General features: G+C 32.7%; 1 protein-coding gene and 1 long non-coding RNA gene across 2 annotated transcripts in view; both read right to left on the bottom strand.

The window, feature by feature from the left end:
- LOC139493330 (heat shock 70 kDa protein 12B-like) overlaps positions 1 to 26,177 on the bottom strand; it is a 144,208-nt gene that overhangs the window by 16,566 nt on the left and 101,465 nt on the right. The gene's annotated exons all lie outside the window — the stretch shown is intronic.
- On the bottom strand, positions 224 to 2,987 carry LOC139492338 (uncharacterized). Its single transcript, XR_011656798.1, has 3 exons — positions 2,953 to 2,987; positions 2,117 to 2,234; positions 224 to 397 (listed from the first exon to the last, which is right to left on the bottom strand). It is a non-coding gene; the product is annotated as an uncharacterized lncRNA (long non-coding RNA).

Raw genomic sequence — 26,177 nt, 5'->3', positions numbered from 1 at the left:
CATTTTATTGTTGTGTCGTTGTTCTCCTCTTATATTTAATGCGTTTCCCTCAGTTTTAGTTTGTTACCCCGATTTTATTTTTGTCCATAGATTTGCGAGTTTTGAATAGCGGTATACTACTGTTGCCTTTATTTATATGTATTTAGTTTCTAGTTGTTTGAATTAATTATCATATAGGAGTGATCCTAGCATTTGTGATCATTTGATATAAACAGATAATCAAGAAGTAAAATCCACTTATTTTTTATCTATTAAATGTCGACAAGGTGACGTAGATAAGAGTAAAAATTGTTTCAGCTGTATCTTTTGACCACACGTATGAAATTCCATCCTTGTATCCTTTCTCTTTATTTCTATTTCACTCGTTAATACAGATTTATGGAACCAAAACAAGGTGCTGTGAAAAGAAGAAAATAACAGTGGTTACAAAAGCATTTCCTTTGCATGCTTTTGTTCTAATCTTCAACGATTAATACATGATGTAGTGAAAATATGACCTTTTGGAATTATCATGACAAGAACATTGATATAATTATTGATTGAGTTAAATGTATACTTTTACACCTCGCCGGGATTTGAACTCTTTGGATATCGAGACAACACCGTTCTAGACCACTCGGCCACCTAGACTAAACTAAAATTCAGCTTTCGATGGCCTATTGTTACCTTTCGTTTATATATATATAAGTCTTAAGATTTTCACACCGGTACTAATACAAGATGGTAATATACGAAGATGATGTTATAAAATCGTGTTGACAAATATTTCGGCTAAATAAATAACCTTGGTCAGTGTCAATATTGAATGAAGAGCGGTTAAAGGAGATTGTAAACATATAGTTTGTACGTACTTTAGACACAACGCCAATTATAAGGGACTAAATTTTCGTTTATTTAACACATTGGTTGACCGTTAATCGTCACAGACGGCCAGGATATGTCACCTTGTCCTAGAAATAGCCTATATGCATTTCCTTGATTGTGCCTCTACCGAACGAGACTAATAACCTATATTCAATGAATAGTATGACGGGTACCACTTAAAAAGCAGGAAGTCCTCATCCCTCCGTATCATCCACGGTTACCCTCCTTGTCAATTGTACTCAATCTAGTTTTTTGTTAAGTGATTTGCGAACTGTTATTTTTCTTTTCGTCGTTTTTCGTTTTGTGCATTCCACAATGGATGAAAGGGGGAATAGATATTTGACCATCAACTGGACTTGCTTATAATTAAATTCATCCTAGATACCAGGATTTAATTTTGTGCACCCAATGCGCGTTTCGTCTGCAAAATATTCACTAGTGACGCTCGAATAAAAAGAAAAATTAAGGGCAACAAAAGTACGAAGTTAAAGAGCATTGAGGACCATAAATTTTGAAAGGTTTTGCCGAATACACCTTAAGTAATGCTAGGAAAGAAAAATTTTTTTTTGCAATGGTCCGTCATTGGCCTGTTTTCGGGGCTAAATGTCTGGCTCTATCCAACATTTCCTCCTTAGACTGACTGGCAGTCAAATTCACGCCTTTCATCCTGGTCGACCAGCTTCGCAGAATCTACCAATTGCATTGATTTTTAATCTGTACTCGTCCTAAATGAGTATGAAATACTTGCCACTGGACATCCAATAACAAAAAACAGTCAATCAATCAATCAGTCATTCTATTTGTTCTTATTAATACTTAACATAAGAACAATGATAAAGCTGTGTGTGGATAAAAATTACCAAAACATAATCACAGAAATTCAAACGAAATCGGTTAAATTTGTAGTTAACATATAAATGATCATTTCAAGGGGACAGTATTTAAATTAATGTGTTGTTAAAATATATATTTCTTGGAGTTAGGTAATTTTGCTATACTTTTTTAAAGATGCTATAAAAATGCAATTTCTTGTTATCGTTAGGTATCATCACTCTTACACAGATTAAACCAGCTGTTCTAGAATGCTTTCCTGCTTCTCTAATGACATCCATCGTGTAACTCCTGTAATTCGTCGATCTGACATATCCAGCAGTAAGTTTATATACACTTGCTTTTATGCTCGATGTATGTACTAACAACGTTGGCTTTTAGTATTATATAATAATTAATTATCAAATCGAGAAATACATACCAATCTTTTCTTTCCCAGTGATATCCCTTTTTCGTCTCCTTTGCTTTATCTTTACCTTTAATTTTTTTTCCCTTTTCCTTTATCTTTATTTTTATTTTACCTCCACCACGTTTAACACCTGCAATTTGAAACGTAATATATCGGTATTAAAGTAATGATACGAAACATACCTGCCATAAGCAAAAAAGGATTCCAAGCAGTCCAGGAGATCAAAATTATCCACAATTTTGTGTCATCACTATTAGGGAGCGATGCATATGTTACCGTAGATGTGTGTGTTACAATTCGGAATTTATGGCGTGAAATATAGTCGGGGTAAGAGAAATAAAGGTTTTCTCCTATTATGACAGGATTAATCATAAAAGCAAAGATAACAAATATTCAATATTATAGTATATGGGGATATGTATCTACAGAAGGCACCAGTACAACTGCTTTTTCTCGCCGTCTTGCTTTACAAATTGAAATCTTGGGTAATCCATGATGTATATTCAAAACAAAAATAATGAAAACAAAGAATTACAAACAAGGCAAAAAGGATTGCAATAATGTCGAAAGAAAATGATGCAAATTGATATTTTGATCTCATATATCTGTACCTTGAACCTTTTGTATCTTTGTTTGGGCTTTGAGTCGATCTGAACTATAACTTGTGGAGCCGTTAGGTTTCTTGTCATTGGCAATCATATCACAACTGTTTTTAATATTATGTCTTGAAACGTTCGTCGTTGTGTTGAGACGGATAAGAGATCTATAAGGATTATATAAAAAAACACATATCTTATCATTATCATTTCATATGTACTACTGAAAGCTGTTGAGACAATTGTACTTACGGTCTGCACTGTGGTCAAATACAAAATAAATAACAAATATGAAATCAAGTTTTATATATGTAAATATTCAGATCGACGTCGTTCTCTTGTCGACGTCTGTTCATCAAATCAAGGTTTAAAATCAAATACATGAATTTCTGTTCGCTTCATTGTTATCTGACAACTTAAGTTATAATCCGGAAACTGTAGTCCATCCCAGCAAGATTATAAAAGTCACAAAATCAATCTCAAAAATATTGTATTTGAGAAAATTCAATGTATATTTCGATATTGCAAGAGTTCTCATTTTGTACAAATGTAATATTTCAGATAGTCTGTTTGCGCTCATTCATTTGTTGCCATCTCATTAGGAAACATCCCATATATATATACCAATTATATTAGTACCCAAAAGATTATAATAATATCCCGTTTGTTCTGTCAAAATTCGTTGAAGCAACATATTCGGTGGTATGTATTTATACATTTCATTTTTAGGTTTGATGTTTGACATGTCTTCATTAGTTTTTTTTAATATACTTAATGATGTTCACTGCTCAGTTTCAAAATAAATAACTTTTCATAAAACTAGTATGTATTGATAGGGAATAAATTGCGGAATCAAAAGAGCAAACAGTTTTCGAGATATTAGCCATTGTAATTTTGGCGGGAAAATGTTCTCCCTTGATTTTTCATAGCTTTATCATTATCCAGTTAATGTTCTGAAATACTATTTAAAAATAAATAAAATCTAAGAAGACTTTTACAAATGACTTATTATTATACATGTAAAAGATTTATTAACAGAAAAATTGGGGTTCATAGGGATTTTTTTTAAGGCATTCAAATGGATAAAACCAGAGGATTCCGAAAATCTGAAAAAAAATCCTTCCAAGTTATTTCCATTCTTTTCTTTTGCTTAATCTTTATCTTAACCTTCCTTTTCTTGTTCTTTATTTTTATCTTAATTGTACCTCCACTGCGCTTAAGGATGTTCGCTACTCTGTTAAAAAATAACAAGCTTTTTAAAAGACTGTTATGAATTGATAGTAAATTAATAAAGAAACTCAAAAAGTAGAAAAAAATAGAGGGTCCGTGTGCTCATTTTCGAGATATAAGCCATTGAAAATTTGGCGGGAAATAATTCTCTCTAGATTTTACATATATTTAACATTGGCACCTTATTTGTTTCAAAAACTATGAAAAAATAACAAGAATTTTATAAAATTTTGAAATATGGCTTTTTAAACGTTATGTAATAAAATTATGCAAAGAAAAGTAGGGGTTAGTGGGCAAAATTTTTTAATGACAATACATGGATAAAACCAGAGGATTCTGAAAATCTGGCAAAAATAAAAAAAATGGAGGAGCAAACATCCTTAACACCTGAAATTTGAAACGTTACCAGAATATTTCCTTTTCCACGGATAAGAAAGAAAACAAATGACACACATATTTAATAAAAGAGGCTACAGAAACCACTTGAAGACGGAACTAAGTTGAAAAACTTGTTTCTAATACATTTGTTTTGAACAATAAAATATGTTTAAACTAGAAACAACTTAACATGGATTTGATGAAGATGCAATCTTAATGTATCCAGTGATTGTTTTATATTCATTACAGATTTGCTTCAAATCTGGATCAAATTTTTAATTGTGATCAATCAAGCACACAAATAAGTTAAACCTATCTTTAACATTTATTTTGTAAGGATTGAATATTTATGCATCCATGTAAGAAGAATAAAAATAACAAATAACATAATCCTATGGAATCTATGGAAAGTTTAGAACTAGTATACGGGGATATGCGATTAAAAAATGAAGATGCAATCTTAATGTATCCAGTGATTGTTTAATATTCATCACAGATTTGCTTCAAATCTGGATCAAATTTTTAATTGTGATCAATCAAGCACACAAATAAGTTAAACTAGTATACGGGGATATGCGATTAAAAAATAAAGATGCAATATGTACTCAAGTGAAATTTTTTCACTTGAAATCTACCATCATATAATAGTCCAGTGCCTCCAATAAATAGCCACAAAATTATGGAAAAGTTATTATTAGAAATCTATAAAAAGTTATCGCTATCTGACGACAAAATAATGACTAAATGCAAAAGTCAACACATAATTGTTCCATCAATAGACCGAAAGTTTTACCCCAATTTTAGAACTAGTATACGGGGAAATGCGATTAAAAAATCCACAAGAACAACTATATATTTTTTCAGATCATTTTTTAAGATATCCGACCCATTATAAAGACTTCCGAAAAAAAAATCGCAGTTTACCGAGTTCTCAATTTTCGCAACACCTCGGTATTTTACACCTTGTGGACAACTATAACTTGTGGAGCCGTTAGGTTTCTTGTCATTGGCAATCATATCACAACTGTTTTTAATATTATGTCTTGAAACGTTCGTCGTTGTGTTGAGACGGATAAGAGATCTATAAGGATTATATAAAAAAACACATATCTTATCATTATCATTTCATATGTACTACTGAAAGCTGTTGAGACAATTGTACTTACGGTCTGCACTGTGGTCAAATACAAAATAAATAACAAATATGAAATCAAGTTTTATATATGTAAATATTCAGATCGACGTCGTTCTCTTGTCGACGTCTGTTCATCAAATCAAGGTTTAAAATCAAATACATGAATTTCTGTTCGCTTCATTGTTATCTGACAACTTAAGTTATAATCCGGAAACTGTAGTCCATCCCAGCAAGATTATAAAAGTCACAAAATCAATCTCAAAAATATTGTATTTGAGAAAATTCAATGTATATTTCGATATTGCAAGAGTTCTCATTTTGTACAAATGTAATATTTCAGATAGTCTGTTTGCGCTCATTCATTTGTTGCCATCTCATTAGGAAACATCCCATATATATATACCAATTATATTAGTACCCAAAAGATTATAATAATATCCCGTTTGTTCTGTCAAAATTCGTTGAAGCAACATATTCGGTGGTATGTATTTATACATTTCATTTTTAGGTTTGATGTTTGACATGTCTTCATTAGTTTTTTTTAATATACTTAATGATGTTCACTGCTCAGTTTCAAAATAAATAACTTTTCATAAAACTAGTATGTATTGATAGGGAATAAATTGCGGAATCAAAAGAGCAAACAGTTTTCGAGATATTAGCCATTGTAATTTTGGCGGGAAAATGTTCTCCCTTGATTTTTCATAGCTTTATCATTATCCAGTTAATGTTCTGAAATACTATTTAAAAATAAATAAAATCTAAGAAGACTTTTACAAATGACTTATTATTATACATGTAAAAGATTTATTAACAGAAAAATTGGGGTTCATAGGGATTTTTTTTAAGGCATTCAAATGGATAAAACCAGAGGATTCCGAAAATCTGAAAAAAAATCCTTCCAAGTTATTTCCATTCTTTTCTTTTGCTTAATCTTTATCTTAACCTTCCTTTTCTTGTTCTTTATTTTTATCTTAATTGTACCTCCACTGCGCTTAAGGATGTTCGCTACTCTGTTAAAAAATAACAAGCTTTTTAAAAGACTGTTATGAATTGATAGTAAATTAATAAAGAAACTCAAAAAGTAGAAAAAAATAGAGGGTCCGTGTGCTCATTTTCGAGATATAAGCCATTGAAAATTTGGCGGGAAATAATTCTCTCTAGATTTTACATATATTTAACATTGGCACCTTATTTGTTTCAAAAACTATGAAAAAATAACAAGAATTTTATAAAATTTTGAAATATGGCTTTTTAAACGTTATGTAATAAAATTATGCAAAGAAAAGTAGGGGTTAGTGGGCAAAATTTTTTAATGACAATACATGGATAAAACCAGAGGATTCTGAAAATCTGGCAAAAATAAAAAAAATGGAGGAGCAAACATCCTTAACACCTGAAATTTGAAACGTTACCAGAATATTTCCTTTTCCACGGATAAGAAAGAAAACAAATGACACACATATTTAATAAAAGAGGCTACAGAAACCACTTGAAGACGGAACTAAGTTGAAAAACTTGTTTCTAATACATTTGTTTTGAACAATAAAATATGTTTAAACTAGAAACAACTTAACATGGATTTGATGAAGATGCAATCTTAATGTATCCAGTGATTGTTTTATATTCATTACAGATTTGCTTCAAATCTGGATCAAATTTTTAATTGTGATCAATCAAGCACACAAATAAGTTAAACCTATCTTTAACATTTATTTTGTAAGGATTGAATATTTATGCATCCATGTAAGAAGAATAAAAATAACAAATAACATAATCCTATGGAATCTATGGAAAGTTTAGAACTAGTATACGGGGATATGCGATTAAAAAATGAAGATGCAATCTTAATGTATCCAGTGATTGTTTAATATTCATCACAGATTTGCTTCAAATCTGGATCAAATTTTTAATTGTGATCAATCAAGCACACAAATAAGTTAAACTAGTGTACGGGGATATGCGATTAAAAAATAAAGATGCAATATGTACTCAAGTGAAATTTTTTCACTTGAAATCTACCATCATATAATAGTCCAGTGCCTCCAATAAATAGCCACAAAATTATGGAAAAGTTATTATTAGAAATCTATAAAAAGTTATCGCTATCTGACGACAAAATAATGACTAAATGCAAAAGTCAACACATAATTGTTCCATCAATAGACCGAAAGTTTTACCCCAATTTTAGAACTAGTATACGGGGAAATGCGATTAAAAAATCCACAAGAACAACTATATATTTTTTCAGATCATTTTTTAAGATATCCGACCCATTATAAAGACTTCAGAAAAAAAAAAATCGCAGTTTACCGAGTTCTCAATTTTCGCAACACCTCGGTATTTTACACCTTGATAGCCTTTATTGTTTCCATTTACCTGATTCCGACAATAAACCTATAAAATCAACCAGATACAAAACCCCCACAAGGCTTCAATTTTAAAAGTATGAAATGTGTTGAATTGTTTCCCCTGCAAATGCAATCTCAAAAAAATATGTATTGACTGTAGGTGTAATAACACCATTGATTTTCCCCTATTAGTCTTTGTTAAATTGGCACTTTTAAAAAAAAATGTACAGTATTTACCTTTATTTCAACCAAAGAAATACTTTGCATGTATAAAGTTTAATCCTTTCCAGTGCAACAGTGAAAATTTCACACTACATTTCATTGCATATAAGAAAGTAACCATCACCGGAAGTAAACAACCAAATTTTTACACTGTTATTTACTGGTTACCTGCTTTGGTAACTATGTAACCTTAACTTTCCAAAATATTTTATAAGACCATCAAATCAAAAAGGAATGATGCTTTCAGACATACATGTTTATGACTCAGAAAAACTTAAGTGCATTGAAATGCAGGGTTAATTTTCTACAACTGTCAAATTCAAGGGAATATTTTTTTAGACCTTCAACCGGAGGTGACGTACCATGATTTGGTGGTATTACACCTGTAAATTGTCAAGTTTAATTAAACCACTTATGTTGTACTGTTATACCACTGTCCCAGGTTAGGGGGAGGGTTGGGATCCCGCTAACATGTTTAACCCCGACACATTATTTATGTATGTGCCTGTCCCATGTCAGGAGCCTGTAATTTAGTGGTTGTCGTTTGTGTATGTGTTACATATTTGTTTTTCGTTCATTTTTTTTACATGAATAAGGCCGTTAGTTTTCTCGTTTGAATTGTTTTACATTGTCTTATCGGGGCTTTGTATAGCTGACTATGCGGTATGGGCATTGCTCATTGTTGAAGTTCGTACGGTGACCTATAGTTGTTAATGTCTGTGTCATTTTGGTCTTTTGTGGTTAGTTGTCTCATTGTCAATCATACCACATCTTCTTTTTTATATTACATTTAAAAAAAATGCTGATAACAAAATGGTGAAACTCATGAAATTTACAAAGAAGCTTTGAAACCTCAATCGTTTTTAGAGGCAGTAAAAATATCCATAGATTATCATAGATTGAAATATATTATGATATTATCTTTGTCATTATATATTTGGGTACTACGTTGACAGATGTAAAAATACATTACTCACGTCCTGCACCAAGGTCAACTGCAAAAAAAAAAACACCATGTCCAGTTTAATATTTATGTTATCAAATTCTACATAACAGACAACGTCGAAACAGTTCCAGGATCAAATCCAAAAGCTTAAAAAGGTTGTAACCATATGAAGTTTTATCCAACTTGCATTATTTAATGCTATTACATGCGAAATATGAATGGTCATTGTCATTTCTTTTTCTTATTATTTGTCCCATGATTCTAGTTTTTTATTTAGAACTTTATTTTTTTTGCCAGAGAAGCGAAAGATACCAAAGGGATAATAAAAATCATAAGTCTAAATCATACTGTACCATAATTATTAATTAAAATTTCAGATGAAGTATAATATATATACATTATGGTGTTAGCGCTATATACCTATCGGTTATCTGTTGAATAACGTCTTTCTCAATTGTCACAAATAAGAACGTATATAATAAAATATTATTGATGTGACTGCATTGTAAGTACAGTTATATTCCTTTACAACAGACATACAAATTTGATCTTCAACATAAATACCATCTAGTTGTTATATCACATCATATACTGTGTTACAAACTTATATGTAGCCAACGAGAAAATGTATTTCTCGAATAACGAAAATTATACTTTATAAAGCCGAGTGATTTAGGACGCATGACACAATGCAGGAGGTGTTGCCATGAAGTTAAAGAAACAGCGGTTCGAATTACGCTGAAAAAAGAACAAACATTAGCGAATGCTATCCACAGCTCTAACATTTGTGAGCAAAATGCAGCCAAAGTCTATATGAATTGTAGTGTTAGCCATTTATAATCAGAGGTTATGCGATGTCGTATAATTGCCAAGTATTTGAACGTTATGTTTAGGCGCAAGAAGATTGTATACCTGGGTTGTACATAAGAAATCAACCAGATTCAGAAAATCAATTTTTACAGAAAGGATGAAAAATTGGTACTAACTTTGAAAATATTGAAAATATCATAACGGACTTGGAAGCGTGGGAAAGACAAAGGCGGTAAAAAAGAATATTTCAAAATTAAGGAATTTCTAATGGAGGATTATCTCTTAAAACACATTAAGGGGGTATTTGATATAGGTCTCGGAGATATGGCCTATTAATTACCTACAAGAAGTCAAAGACGATATAATGAAAGAGTAACTATGGAATTTTAAAATGAACTTATATCCTACAGCAGAAAAAAAGGCAATTGCAAAGTCTGTTAAATGATCCCTGAATTATCCTTTGACTAGCCGATAAATAATTGGGTATTTCCTTTCATATTCGAATCTATTTGCAGAAATCTGCAAAATAAACCTGCTGATATTTCCACATATACAACGGGTAACAGACTTTACAAGCCAAATGAAACAAATGTAAAGAAATGTGCATATGGAATGTTTAAACGATGATAAATTACAAAAGGCATGAAACAATATTACATGTAAGTTAGTATGATCTTAATAAGAAATGTGTTCTTGAAATTAAGAAGGATTTGGTTCTGGAAAGTAATATGTTTTTCATTTAGCCTCAAACATAATCTCCAAAGCGATGGAACTGCAATAGGCTTTATATATGAATTACGCTTTTAATTTCTTTGGAAAATATTGTTTGAAACATCAGAGAAAAAACATTGGCCAGCTTCCGTTTTGTGGACGAAATTTTGGGATTATAAGTTAATGAATTATACACACTTACATTTTGTAAACACAATTCAACGTGAACACAATTCAGTGCATCTGCGGATGCAGGTAAATTTGCGGCTATCTTGTGACTTTTGGACGTTACCACTATTATTGAAAATTACATAATAACATCAGATTAGTATTTGTATACAAAACCTATTAACAAACTCATATTGGTATTAATACATTCATTTAAACAACTTAAGGTTATGTACAGTATACAGGTAATGTCATAGAATGTCATCTGTTAGCTTATTAAGCTGCGGCGGTGGAGAAGAAAGACAATCATTTCAGCTGGGTGATCCTGAATTTTGACGACAACTGCAATCCTATACTATACGTATCGGTGTAGTCGATGAATATTTTTTCACTGGGTGGTGCTGAATATAATGTACTCGATTAGTAGTCTCACCTTCTCCATAAAACCTCGATTGTCCTGGTCGTTGATAATGTTACCGTATATCTATTTAAGACTACTATTACTGTGGTACTCAGATATACTAGTGTTATATAAGGAAAATGATTGAAAGGTCAATTTTTGCTGATGTATCATATATACAGGGGAATATACTTAAGGGGGAGGGAAACCAATGATAATATGCTGGGAAGATCTTATTCGAACCCGTTGGGACTTTACCATATCGAATGAGTAAATATCATAGATAATCGAAAAATAAATCGCATCTTGCCATTGGTTTAAAAACATTTACGTCAAAATGACAATAACTTACAACAATGAATATTGATACATTTGAACTCTATTATTCTAAAATTAAACGGTCAATACACAGTTTGATAACTAAATAACGCGTATTAATTACATCCATGCGCAATCGACCCATGGTATATGATTATAAAATGGCAACCTTCAATTTATTTGTTTCTGTTGTGTACATATTTTTGAACATTATTAACGATTCTCAAAAACGAATCTAGTGACAGGTAATTTGCATTCTACCTGCAATGCTCCTTTACGCGTGCACATGTCACCAGGTCGTTGTATCATTTGAAGTGTTCGATGGTTCTTAACTTTGTTCATGTTGTTACTCTTGAGTCAGTGATGATTATTCAATTTGTGTCGTTTTCATCTTTTATAGACTTTTCTTGTTCTAATTAAAATACGAATGCATAATTTAGCTATTTATTACAAAAGCGACTTGTTAGTATGTGCTTATGACAGTACCATAGAGCTATAATATTTATTCCAGTTTTCTGATTTTACTATATTTTTTTGGACAACTCTGTATTTGTTAATGTGAAATCATAAGTAACATTTTTGTGACTTTTTCTTTATTTCTTTTCTTTTCATCTTATCATTAAAATATATTATGATCTTTTATTAAAGAGTTTATAGAAAAATCGTAAGGGTTACGCGGAACCCAGTGTCCAGAGGCGGATTTAGGGGGGGGGGGGGCAGGCCCCCCTTTTTTGGGAAAAAAATTTGGTTGCTTATATAGGGAATCACTGAAGCGTGACTGGAGCGGACCCCCTCTTAGGTCAGTCAGTGGGCCCCCACTTATGAAAATTTCTGGATCCGCCACTGGTGTCTCGCCTATTTTTGTTGTTAAAGAGTGTAAGCACAAAATGTAGTAGACCGTGCAAGGGCTGTATAGCCAGTCAAGGTGGTTAAAAACTTCCATATATATGCAGTAGAAAGTAAAATCACAAAAATACTGAACTTAGAGGAAAATCAATTCGGAAAGTCCATATGGCAAAATTAAATAACAAACACATAAAAAAAGAATGGAAAAGAACTGTCATATTCCTGACTTGGTACAGGCATTTTCAAATGTAGTAGGCTCAACAACAAAAAGGGAAATTTTTTTTCTCTTTTATAGATACATGTACTATATGTATCTTTTGATTCTGTCCAAGTGTGGTCAAAATCCATATTGGATTATGAATCCAAGGATTTGTATAGTTACTATACAAATCCTTGATGAATCTAATAAAAAAAAACACTTTTAATGCAGACTGTATGCCATGTGAAAAAAGTCCATTTAAAAGTAATAAATATACGGAAAAACAGGAAATAAACTATCATAAAATATCCTTCTAGATACTAGCTTTTGGTCATAAACTAGGATTCTATCTAAAAACTATAATTTGGCATTAAAATTAGAAAGATTATTTCATAAAGGACATGTATACTAAGTTTCAAATTGATAGGACTTCAACTTCATAAAAAACTACCTTGACCAAAAACTTTAACCGGAAGCGGGACAGACGGACGGAAGCACGGACGGACGGACGCACAGATCAGAAAACATAATGCACCTCTACTATCGTAGGTGGGGCATAAAAATCCATAGTGAATGAAATGATAACTGGCAGAAAAACTAAGTCCGTGTAATTATAAGTAAAATACGGATAAACCGATTTTTTTTCTTCAAAATTTAATTCTGGATATTTACTTTCTTTACATCATAAACAAGCTTCCTTCAAAGTTTGGTAGAAATCGAAGACAGTTTCAGAAAGTTATTAAAATTCCACAAACTTTAACCAAAGAGTGAACATTTGTGGACATAGCACCACCGACGACGAAATGTAGGATCGCTTTTTCGTTTTTGCTGCAAAAGGTAGGCTTGACAAAAACATGTGGAATGGTTTTCAATGAGACAACTCTTCACAAGAGACCAATTTTTTTCTGCAGGTTAAATCTTTGTAATGTTGCAAAGCACAAAAAAAAATTTCAACTGTTGGACAGCTTGAATATTCCTGTAACATTTGATTCCATTTAATATGTTCTTGAATACTGAACCCATGTGTATTAAACCTACACAGCTACTTTTGCATAGGTACTATATTTGTACAAAACATCTGAAGTACCACTTTTAATTTTCAGTACAATTGTGTTACTTTAAAATTATTGTAATATTTAGGTACATGTATCTGTATTTTACAGTACTTGATTTGTACCTATGCAAAAGTAGCAGTGTAGATGAAAATTAACCAAAACTCAATGTACTATAGCTATTGAGTTCTCATGTTGACTTTCATTGCCTTTGATGGTATTTTGAATTTCCTGTTGACCAAAAATAGTACCTATTGTGAATATGACTGTAATTGGCTTTTATGTTTAGTTTCAGTGAGTTGGCCGGTTTAAGAGGAATCATTGATAGTTGGTTATCTTGTTTGAATTATTTTACACTCTGTAATCTTTGTGTATTTCATACATTGCTACACAATTCCAAACATAACTGTCGTATTTTCTAACATTTACTTTGGTCACTGGTGGAAATTTGTCTCATTGGCGATCATACCACACCTCCCTATTTTATATTGAAATAGTTCCAAGAAAATAAAAGCTACAACTATCATTCTATTAAACATACAAAATTTCTCTGAGAAAGGCATTCTGTACTTTTGGATATATGGTAATATGTTAATTCTAGACAATTTTATTCAACTTGAACTTTCACATAGGCAGTTGATTTTTATGTCTGTTTTATTTAAATGGTTGACAATACAAAGTTTTTTTTATTGTCAATTATGACGCCCAATAATTTGAGCCGTACAATTAAGTTCAATTTCATACAAGTGATTACATATTGATTACATTGATTTTTTAACAATTAAACAAAGTCAAGTCTTTTTCAACCAAATAGTTTCTGCAGAAAAGATATATATAAATATATATATAGTTTTACAATATTACTTTTACAATTTAATATAGATGGACAAACTACCGGTGACTAAACTGTATCTAGAATTAATTTTCTCTCTTTGAATAAAGTACACAATAATAAACTTACTTTTTAAATTATATTAACATTATCCTCAGATGACATTAGCCATATTAATTTTGATTTGTTTGGGAGGCTTTTAAAGTTTTTGTTAACCTTATTTAAGTAATCTATATATTCAGATCTTTTATTTTCTAAAACAGGACACTATATTTCATTTATCCATTTCATATCCTTGTGACAATAAAATATTCTCAGCATATATGTAACATGACATAGTCACACATACTTCTTATATTTGTAAGTACTAATATATAGTATATATATGATAACATGTCTAATAACATCTTGACGTGGTTAAAAGAGTTCTTTGAATCTATGAAAAGGAATGCTTTCCTTTTTTACATGCAATTTTGTGATCTGGGGTGTCTGCTGTGCAGCTACATCTTTTTTCCTGGTATTTTAGAAATAATTGCATGCAGCCACAAAAGTCTAGACCTGGTATTGTTCTTTTTTCTATTTGTTGATGCTCTTGTTAACAGTTTTCCAATTTTCAACATCTTTTTTGGCACATGTAACTCATTTTTACCTACAAAAGAGAAGAATCATATAGATAATCGGATAATATAAATCAAGAATAAAACAAAATGTGTAACAGTATGTTATTATATAAAGATCATTAGCATATACAGAAATAGTCATCAGAGGGGGCCCACTCTAGTCATGCTTCAGTGATTTCCTATATAATCAACCAAATTTTCGCACAAAAAGGGGGAGGGGTGGGGGGTTAAACCCACTGCCCCCTAAATCTGCCTCTGAAGATACAATTTTCTTGTGTTATTGATGATTAATTTTAATATCAATTGCATATTCAACAGAGGAAAACAGTCCAATATAATTATGATTTTCTAGAAGTATGATATTGTAAGATGAGTAATGTACTATCATGACTATTTTAAAACAAACTATCTTTTACATTTGCCTTGCTTTATACACAAATAAAAAAAATGTTACTTTAACTGAAATATTGAACTCTAATAAATGTTTTTAAATTCACAGATAAGCTGATCATTTCTAATAATTATATCATATATATACAATGTACTTACACCTTAAATTCAAAGCAGTCAATGTATGATCATATATCTCTTTCTTTCCATTTCACATATCTCTGCAAACTGAACAGCATCTGCAACACTCAAAATCTAAAGGTTTGAAGAGAAAAAATGGGAATTTTCTTAGTGCAATAATATCAAACATGTCAAAACAGCAAAGATAATTAATATAAGAGATGTGTCATTTTGCACACATACATGTAAGATCATGTAACCCAAGGGGAAACTCCTTTCAAAGCAGCTATATTATTTAATGTTTTATTGCATGAAATACAAAATGGGGATAATGGGACGCAATGGTTTGTTATTTACAAAAAGGTTGGGATCCTGCTAACATGTTTGACCCAGCCACTATGTATGTGTCTGTCCCAAGTCAGGAGCCTGTATTTCAGTGGTTGTCGTTTGTTTATGTGTTACATATTTGATTTTCGTTCGCCATAAAACTATTTGAGTAAAGTTGTTTTACTCAGCCTGAGAATTTTCACAATATTTTTATTCTCAGCAAAATGCACAGCCATAAAAAAAATCTCAGATATTTTCTTACTCAAAGTTAAGAATATTCTTAAATATTTGAGTATAGCCAAAACTATACTTAAGTATATAAAAAAAATCTTAAATATTTTTTTTTAAGGTGCTTTGATATAAAATTACAAATGTTGTTAGTGTTTTTGTAAAAAATTTGCAATGAAGAACTTCTCTTATCACCTCAAATCAAATTCTATCCAAAGGAACATACACATCTTTATTCCTAACATATTCTTTTTCATACATTTTTTAGGATGAATACTCAAAATCAATGCTGATTAATGGGGTGCTTAAAGGTGCATTTTTTTACATGAAAAATAAGAGTAAGGTAAAACGACTGAAATATGTCTCATAATTCTGTAAAAGCATATGAAAATTAAAAATGTAAGTTGATAACCCCATCTTTGTTAGTTGGTTGTACCATATTAATCTTACCAAATTTTAAAAGATACAACAAAAAAAGCGACCAATTAAACAGCTTTTCATTGTAGATACTTCTTCACTTTTAACATATCCCGCTTAACGCTTGAATATCCGATCTTTCTTAGAAATTACCCAAATAAATGAGGCAATTAACAGAAAAGAAAATACCCCCCCCCCCCCCAAAAAAAAGAAGAAAAAATGTGCAAAAAAAATAAAGAAAAAAGACTGAAACTACACAAACATTACACCATAATAAAACAATTAGTGTCAGAGATAAGACCAATATGATCATTGACAAAAACGCTGCAACAGTGGAAAACAAATTGAAAACAACAAATCAAAAATATGGCAAAGAGACGAAGGTCAACTTTGTCCGAGTTGAAATCTCAGTTTCTTTAGATTTTTCAAAATTTATAAATGAACAACTAACGGTAATTAAAGTCATAAGAAACCATACCCGTAGCCAGGGGAGTCGGACGACCCCCCCCCCCCCCCCCATCCTTGAAAACAAATAATGACTGTTAAAGTCAACGTTCTGTTCGAATTGTGACTGTTAAAGTCGAGTTTTTGAGGTCAACGAACCCCCCTTTGGAAATTCCTGGCAACGGGCCTGGAAACCTCAATTTAAAAAAAAATGCATATGTGTTTTTATAACTCAATGGATATAGTACTGCAACTGACATCGAAAAAGACGCTTAGTTAACGAGTTTAATAGTCCGGAATAACACACGGCTGCAAATTGTTTTAAATGATAGAATAATATCTATATTTTAATTTCCGTCGGGTCGTAAAAAGTTTCTATGGTCACATTTTTGTATTTTATCCCTTTAATGGGGGTACCCCTCAATTTACGGTTTTGGGTAGTTACCTTAAAATCCAAAAATATATTTTTTGGTTAAATTTCCCGCTATTTTCGTAAATATTTTCTATGCACATATCATCAAGGATCATCGGAATGATGAAAACATAAATATTATACCATCTCCAAGTAAAACTTTCAAACTTAAAGTTGGCTGTTTTTTAGATAGAAATTTAACGCGTTTTTCTTTGAAAACGAGAAAACATATGATTCAAAAACAGTATTTGACATTTGAGAGGACACAACATATTATTGCGATACTGCATGCAAATTTTCTTGGGCAAATTCCAAACAATTTTGTCAAAAACTCAAAAATAAAAACATCATTTGTACCTTTTTTAATTACGGAAATTTCCTATCCGTCAATCAGCTCCACCCTTTATTTTTTCATTCACAATCAATTTGATAGTTTCGATGTGATTATGTAGATTTTGTAGGAGAAGTTAATTTATTTTTGAGTGATTTTAATATATATAGTAGTTCTTTCGTGTATTTTCTGTAAATAAGTTATATTTTTGTTAATAAAATTTTGACTTTATATAAAAGTTAACCAAATCCTTCGGATAAGAGGTTTTTCCGGATAATGACTATAGTTGCCATTGTGTGAAAATACATTGTATGTCAATGTTTAACCTCAGGGCAATTAATATGCATGCTAGTGGTCAGGGGAAAAGTACTATTGAAGTTTCGCAGAGATTCTCTTGATATTCTGCTTTCCGTGGGCGAATCATCAGTGATGTTATGAGACTTGCACCAGAAGGCAAAATTGGTGCGTCTTTAAATTAAATTGATTGATTGATTGTTGGTTGCTTAAAGTCCAGTGGCAAATATTTCATGCATGTTCAGGACGAGAAAAAGCTAACAATAAAAACAATAAGTAGGTTTTGTCATAATAGAGGCCATTCGGGATGATGATCGGGAAAATTTAGACTGCCACTGGAAAATGATGGGATATCGGATTGGGACAGAAATTTTCCATTGCAACATGCCACCTACGGACCCCTTAAAGAGTTGATGCAAAGGTTTTTAACGTGCAAAGAACGTGACACTCCCTTTACACGAGGCAGCGGATTTAACGTCCCCATTCTGACCGGACGTGACTGCGAACTTGATACATCCAGCACAGCCAAACGGACGCCCAACTTCGTTTTACTGCCGGTCGGGGGAAGACCAAGTGACCATATTTCGTTTCCCCAGTCACCCTTGGGGAACTTTAAATTAGAAACAACAGAAATCCATATATGTGATCAAACTGATCGACATGTAGCCTCACAACCTGACACTTTTATACGATCTCGCGCTCAGTTTCTTCCTTGTAGTTTGGATATGAAAACAGGGTTTTTGTGTAAAAGAAAAACCTTTAAAAACAGAAAACTACGCAAAACTGAGTCCTCTAAACGTGTTAACAGTCTTTTAAGTAGTTGTGCTTATTAATGTGAGTAATCATTTATCCATGCATAACCAAGTACTTATTGAAGTCAACACCTGTGCAATTAAGTAAAACAGTCACTGAAAAATAGAATTTGAACTTGCTGTCAGTTCATTAATAACGATTGTTAGGGATGTGATTTGTTTTTCCATAAGAAAAAGCCTTTCTCATGTAGCACATCCTCGATATATACCGATCAATTTTACCCAAGATTGTCTCTGATGCTTACCAAAATGCCAAACTCCAGAACTAACTAGATATTGTGACACCTTACAATTCAGACACAGTGGGGCCAAGGGATATGAATTATAGAGTTTAGCTCTGAACTCAATTTAGGGGATGCCATATCTGCTGCAGGAAAATTGAAGTCTATATTAAGATTTTCAGAATTACACCAAGGTGTGTCTGAAAATATCAAGGATACATTAAAAGAAGAACAATTACTTCATCCTGCCACCAGTGGTCTTATGAGCTATGTCCTCGTTTTGGTATTTCTATGGAAATGATGCCCGCATAGCTTGTTAATAGATATAGGAAGATGTGGTATGAGTTCCAATGATACAACACACCATCCAAGTCACAATTTATAAAAGTAAACCATTATAGGTCACGGTCCGGTCTTCAACACAGAGCCTAGGCTCAAAAGTTCATTTGATAGTTAATCGATGAAAAATAACACAAAGGCGCTTCTGAACCGTATATTGTCCCTAAAGATAAAAAAAAATCGTAAATGTATGGCTATTACAAAATCAATCGTTTCTGTAGCAACATTCGCCCCTTTACATTTGGGACTGGCAGTGCAGATACATCATGCATATGCATGTGGGAATATGGGTCACGAACATTGATCGAAACTTTGTGCTCACATTTCTTTTGTGTTTCCTATGCAAAGGGAAGACTATATCTGACGAGTTTGACCAAATCATGACGGTATTTACGCTCCAGATAGCATTTGTACTAAAAAAACTGTGTTTGCTTTGAACAAACTCTGTCCTGCGCCGAACTTGTTCTTATAAAAAAGGGAAGTGTCTTGTAATGCTAATACGCGTACTGAATCCGCATATGATGACTAAGAGATTGATTCATGTCCCTATTTTATGAATACTTGAGCTATTGTGTGTCGCTTTTATAAGTTATATAAGGATCATGACTGAATTTGAATTACAACATTAGAAAATTGGCATTGCATTGTATAAGTTTTCATCCTTCCCTTAAAAAATCAATGAGTTAACTTTTTTACCAGGATTATCCTACTAAAAAAATGTTCATGCACCAAACTGACTTTGTTTTACACTCAATTTTTGTTTAAACCTCGCATTCGACTCGGGTGACAATAGTATATTTTGTGTTATTACTGCTCTGTCCAGACTTTGCAAATACACAATATGTATTTATCTATAACTAGATACTAATTTTCACAAAATACACAACCTTTAAGATGCAAAATTAAAAACACTGTTTCAGCGCTTGAATTTTGTTTTTTTCAAAGATAGAAAAAATATTGAAATAATTTGATAAACTGGTGTTTTATACTTTAGAAAATAATTCTGTAATATACTATAGTGAAATACTATACACAATATGAAAGTTTATGGATGTGAAAAGGTCAAGGCCACTTCTTCTTTTGCTATGTCTTAAATGGAAAAAAATCAAAAGGTTCCAAATCAACGCCATTTTGTAATGGCAGCTCTTCATATAATTAGTCAAATTTGTCGGTTTAACATCGTTTATAGCATATGCTTATGATTGAATCGTTTTTGTAGCATTCTATTGAATAAATATCAGAATATTTCTCCTTTTTGTTCTTGTGTTTGAAATATTGATATTTTTTGGTCTGACCTTTGACCTCAATTTCACAAAATTGTGACCACTCTGTATTTTTACGACCCAACTTTTCTTATTGTACACGTTGTCCTCTTTCCATCGATATATAATTTAGGTGTGTGTTCTTCCGGACCATTAAAGTTTTAAAAAATGAACTCTGGTTGCAGTACTAATAGTTTTCATTATAAAACTTATGTACATATACTTTTTTCTGAAGAAAATTCTTTAATTTGTTCATATTAAGAAGACTGAAGTTTAATTAAGCAATTCCCCGACATATTTTCTGTATGCAAAGTGACCTCCGTGTGACCCATCTCGTAAAAATCCGGTGATCGCAATACGCATGGATGTCCTTAATGCCCGCGTCACACTGTCCCGATTTTTACGCCGATGGCAACACGATAATGGAAATTTTCAAAATCGGGGCTGGTCGTATCCAGATCGGGCTATTCGTAGTGCCATCTTTAACCATCTTTAACCATCGGCCACTTTTTCTAGCCTTCGGGGACAACTTCGGGAAGGGTTCTAAATTTTTTAACATGTTAAAAAATCCCCGAAGGTGCGCCCGATGTTGAGGGTTCGTATTGAGTTCGTATCACCATCCTCAATATCGTAATGTCACCGGGAATGCATCTTTTCACATCGTATTGCATTCGTGTTTCAATCGTTTCCATCGGGCAGTTTTGACATTACGATGTCTACACGAATGAATCACGAAGGTACCCGAAGGTCTTACGATGGCAACACGACTTCGTGAAGACCTCGTAATCCCGTCGTGTTGCCATCGTATAAAAGTACGAAGGCGACAAGATGGAACTACGACGGCAATAAATCCAGCTAAATGTAAGTTAATTTTCGCGCTAAAATACATTTAAAGTGCCATGCGCGATATGCACTGGTCAGTCCAATACGACAGTTAAGAAAGACGTTCACAAAACATGGAGCTCATATCATATGATTCTATGAGAACAAGAAAGGCGACAGCGTTGTTTCTATTAATTCAAATGGAACAAGAAGAGCAGCTATTACAGGCTCAGGATTTACTTTTCCAAGTAAAATATTATTTTTTGTCAATTTTTAGCTCACCTGGCCTAAAAGGCCATGTGAGCTTTTCTCATCACCTGGCGTCCGTCGTTAACAATTTTTCAAACATCTTCTCCTCTGAAACTACTGAATGGATTTGAATGAAACTTAACTTGATTGTTCCTTAGTATATCCTGCACAAAATGTGCGCTTCGATTTTTGATCCGTCAAAAAACATGGCCGCCGTTACTTAAAATAGAACATAGGGGTCAAATGCAGTTTTTGGCTTATATCTCAAAAACGAAAGCATTTAGAGCAAATCTGACATGGGGTAAATATGTTCATTAGGTCAAGATCTATCAGCCCTGAAATTTTCAGATGAATCAAACAAATCATTGTTGGGTTGCTGCCACTTAATTGGTAATTTTAAGGAAATTTTGCAGTTTTTGGTCATTATCTTGAATATTATTATAGATAAAGATAAACTGTAAACAGCAAAAAAGATCAGCAAAGTAAGATCTACAAATAAGTTAATATGACCAAAATTGTCAATTGACCCCTTAAGGGGTTATTGTCCTTTAATGACAATTTTTCACAATTTGTTCATCATATTTGCTAACTTTAAAAAATCTTCTCCTCTGAAACTACTAAATGGATTTGGTTAAAACTTAGCATGATTGTTCCTTAGATTATCCTGCACAAAGTGTGTGCTTTGATTTTTGATCCGTCAAAAAACATGGCCGCCGTTACTTAAAATAGAACATAGGGGTCAAATGCAGTTTTTGGCTTATATCTCAAAAACGAAAGCATTAAGAGCAAATCTGACATGGAGTAAAAATGTTCATTAGGTCAAGATCTATCAGCCCTGAAATTTTCAGATGAATCAAACAAACCATTGTTGGGTTGCTGCCACTTAATTGGTAATTTTAAGGAAATTTTGCAGTTTTTGGTCATTATCTTGAATATTATTATAGATAAAGATAAACTGTAAACAGCAAAAAAGATCAGCAAAGTAAGATCTACAAATAAGTTAATTTGACCAAAATTGTCAATTGACCCCTTAAGGGGTTATTGTCCTTTAATGACAATTTTTCACAATTTGTTCATCATATTTGCTAACTTTAAAAAATCTTCTCCTCTGAAACTACTGAATGGATTTGGTTAAAACTTAGCATGGTTGTTCCTTAGATTATCCTGCACAAAGTGTGTGCTTTGATTTTTGATCCGTCAAAAAACATGGCCGCCGTTACTTAAAATAGAACATAGGGGTCAAATGCAGTTTTTGGCTTATATCTCAAAAACGAAAGCATTAAGAGCAAATCTGACATGGAGTAAAAATGTTCATTAGGTCAATATCTATCAGCCCTGAAATTTTCAGATGAATCAAACATCCAATTGTTGGGTTGCTGCCACTTAATTGGTAATTTTAAGGAAATTTTGCAGTTTTTGGTCATTATCTTGAATATTATTATAGATAAAGATAAACTGTAAACAGCAAATATGATCAGCAAAGTAAGATCTACAAATAAGTCAATTTGACCAAAATTGTCAATTGATCTCTTTAGGAGTTATTGCCCTTTAAAGACTTTTTTCACAATTTGTTCACCATGTTGACTTACTTTAAAAAATCTTCTCTTATGAAACTGCTGTATCAATTTCAGCCAAACTTAGGCTAAATGAGTTTCAGAGTTTCAGAGTATCTAGTATAAATTTTATATTTCATTTCCTTGTATGTCAAGAAACATAGCTCCTATGGCTAAAATAGAACATAGGAGAAAATGATTTTTTTTTTGCTTTTGAAGAAAATAGGACGATTCAAAGAACATTTAAATAAATTGAAAAGCCAAAATAATCATTGATGAGAGATTAAACCAAAAAAATTCAGGTGAGCGATTCAGGCTCTTGAGAGCCTCTTGTTTATATCAAGTAACATAATAAAAGGTGACAAAGAATTTAGAGTTTAATTTATATTAGACAATGTCGGAACATATTCAATTTCTTCTATTCACAACAACAACACGAAAAGACAAAAACGTTAGTTATGATAAGAGCGATATGTTCAGGCCTTTTCCATCTGGATTGTTTCATATCATTACATGCTGGGGTTCCTTTAAATAGACGCGCCTCGTACACCAACACTGCAGGTACACGTATATAGGGAAACCAACTTTTTATTCATTATTCTGATTTTTTATGTATCGTCTGAGTTGTTGTCACACGAATGTTTACTCCATAACCATTTTGTTTTCTATATGTCATATTTTGCCGCCTTTGTTGCTTTCCCCACATCCTTCCTTTTGTCTATATTATTGTGATATTCTCCTGGAAAGAGCTCTTTTTGAATAAAAGGGATCAACGAACCCATTACCTTACCTTTAAGATAGATCAGTAAACATGGGCATAATTATGGGTAATTATTCAGACTAGTGCACACATTTTACAGTTCAAACAAGGCAGTGCCGAGCGTGGCATCCCCTCGTATGTAACATATTGGGGACAAATATGGACACTATATTTGTATATGACACATGCAGAAAATGGTAAATTGAATATGCATATTTGATACATAAACTATTTTTTTTAGAAATCAACCAAAACATTTAGTAACTGGAAATACCTTTAATATTGTCTTTAGAACCAGCAGGTAAAAAAATGAGCAACCAATTTCCTGTGTATTATGCTATTTCAAGGAGAAAAAACAAGTCCATCTGCATGACCTTGACCTTTCGCCTTGAACGTAAAAAAATGTCAGATCATTACAAGGAGGAACAATATACCAAATGTAGTTAAAATCTTTTGAAGCATATTGGTTATAGAGTGTCCACAAGGGTGATATTGCCTTTTATCTTACCTCCTATACATTTCCAGGAATATGATTGGTTAAAAGCGTCCGCGTGCAAACCGTGTATATTTGATATTAGGTTAGTAGGGAGGCGGGGCTTATCTCATACACGGTTAGTAGTGGAGTTACGTCCCTTTATATTCCTTATTAGGTAAGAAGGGGGCGGGGCTTATTTCATACACGGTTAGTAAAGGTGTTATGTCCCTTTATAAAAAACAAAACTGTACTGAGAAAAAATCTTAAAAGTTCCAACAGACGAAGAAATTGATGATTAAGATTGAAAAAAATTCATAAAACACATTTAAACCTTACAAGTCGTTTTTGTTGGCATCTGTTTTTGTAGGATCAATGGAAGTATTTTCTGAGTAGACTTTCTCATTTTGAGAATCACTAGTCTTAATTTCACACGTTAAGATAGTCGGTAAGATAAATTCGTTACATAGTGTGCTAGTGACGTAATACGGTATATATGGGGTCAGTAAATTCCATATGGGGATTCGAGCTTCGCTCTCACCTCATATGGAATTTACTGACCCCATATATACCGTATTAGGTCACTAGCACACTATGTAACTAATAGTATTACAACTGCCACTGTGACCTTGACCTTTGAACTTTAAAGTCAATAGCGCTTTAGATATTCTTAACGAGTAACACCATACCAAGTTTTGAGCATTTTGGTTCTAGAGTGTCCATAACAATTTTATCTACATGCAACTTACGTGTAGTAGGCGAGGGGATAATAAACTAAGTTTTATAAGAATTAGACAAAAAGATCGATTACCCGCCATGCATGGCAGACTTGCACAGAAACGATATGTTGTCGAAATTCTGTTCGTATTTTTTAGACATCGTATGGCCATCGCGCCATCATAGTAATCCATCGTGTAGCCTTCGTAATCCACCGTGTAGCCTTCGTGATCCATCGTGTAGGCTACGGCTGAGATACTAAGCTTAAATACCCGTCTTCGGTTAATCTTCGTATGTCCATCTTTTGCTATCGTATACAATTTCGGCACCATCGTATAGACTTCGTTATTCATCGTACTTGCTTCGGTCACTTTTTGATATTTTAACGAGATCGGGACCAACTTCGTACGAACTTACAATTTTAGCATTCGGGTGTCCATCGTATATAAAAATCGGGACAGTGTGACGCGGGCATAATGCCCGCGTCACACTGTCCCGATTTTTACGCCGATGGCAACACGATAATGGAAATTTTCAAAATCGGGACTGATCGTATCCAGATCGGGATATTCGTAGTGCCATCTTTAACCATCGCAGAACCATCGGCCACTTTTTCTAACCTACGGGGACAACTTCGGGAAGGGTTCTAAATTTTTTAACATGTTAAAAAATCCCCGAAGGTGCGTCCGATGTTGAGGGTTCGTATTGAATTCGTATCACCATCCTCACTATCGTAATGTCACCGGGAATGCATCTTTGCACATCGTATTGCATTCGTGTTTCTATCGTTTCCATCGGGCAGTTTTGACATTACGATGTCTACACGAATGAATCACGAAGATACCCGAAGGTCTTACGATGGCAACACGACTTCGTGAAGTCCTCGTAATCCCGTTGTGTTGCCATTGAATAAAAGTACGAAGGCGACAAGATGGAACTACGACGGCAATAAATCCAGCTAAATGTAAGTTAATTTTCGCGCTAAAATACATTTAAAGTGCCATGCGCGATATGCACTGGTCAGTCTAATACGACAGTTAAGAAAGACGTTCACAAAACATGGAGCTCATATCATATGATTCTATGAGA

This window comes from Mytilus edulis, chromosome 10 (assembly GCF_963676685.1).
Source record: "Mytilus edulis chromosome 10, xbMytEdul2.2, whole genome shotgun sequence".
Lineage (NCBI taxonomy): Eukaryota > Metazoa > Mollusca > Bivalvia > Mytilida > Mytilidae > Mytilus > Mytilus edulis.
Note: the sequence above shows the minus strand (reverse complement) of the source record. Positions and strands in the feature narration are given on the sequence as shown.